The 630-nt window shown below is 49.8% G+C and overlaps 1 non-coding gene across 1 annotated transcript; it reads left to right on the plus strand.

Moving 5' to 3' along the window:
* The first annotated feature begins 259 nt into the window (after window positions 1-259).
* Window positions 260-377, plus strand: trnas-uga (transfer RNA serine (anticodon UGA)). The gene is made up of 2 exons: window positions 260-297; window positions 332-377. It is a non-coding gene; the product is annotated as a tRNA-Ser (tRNA).
* Window positions 378-630: the final 253 nt, after the last annotated feature.

The raw sequence follows: 630 nt of genomic DNA on the forward strand, positions 1-630 counted from the left end.
TGGGGTTTCTATCAGTTATCCTAGCCAATGTTGTGGTCTGGTCTGGAATCGTAATACAGGTCTATCGTGCACAAGTCGTATTTCCCCCTCTCTCTTTGTGAAATTCAGGTCAGACTGAAGGCAGCTACACTCTATCATGTGCAGCTGCCTCTGTGAACCACTGAGGTCCAAAGTTTGGCCCTCCTCTGTCCCCACCTCTGAGTGCGAAAATGATGGGGGTTGGGTTCGGGGGCAGATCCTGTCAGGATTTGACAAACTTGTCAGGATGGCCGAGAGGTCTAAGGCGCCAGACTTGAGCAGTGTTTTTCATTGACATTGAGGACTTGATGATTTCTGGTCCCTTTCTAGGGTTGTGGGTTCAAATCCCACTCCTGACATCCATCTTAGGGGCTGGTTTAGCTCAGTGGGCTAAACAGCTGGCTTGTAATTCAGAACAAGGCAGCTGCGCGGGTTCAATTCCCGTACCAGCCTCCCCGAGCAGGCGCCGGAATGTGGCGACTAGGGGCTTTTCACAGTAACTTCATTGAAGCCTACTTGTGACAATAAGTTATTATTAGATCTTCCAGACTTGAATCTCCGGCGCCATTTTGTTGCCAAGACGGACCTAGAGCCTCTCTATCTGCGTGAAAT

Source organism: Scyliorhinus torazame, chromosome 12, assembly GCF_047496885.1.
Source record: "Scyliorhinus torazame isolate Kashiwa2021f chromosome 12, sScyTor2.1, whole genome shotgun sequence".
NCBI classification, from domain to species: Eukaryota; Metazoa; Chordata; class Chondrichthyes; order Carcharhiniformes; family Scyliorhinidae; genus Scyliorhinus; species Scyliorhinus torazame.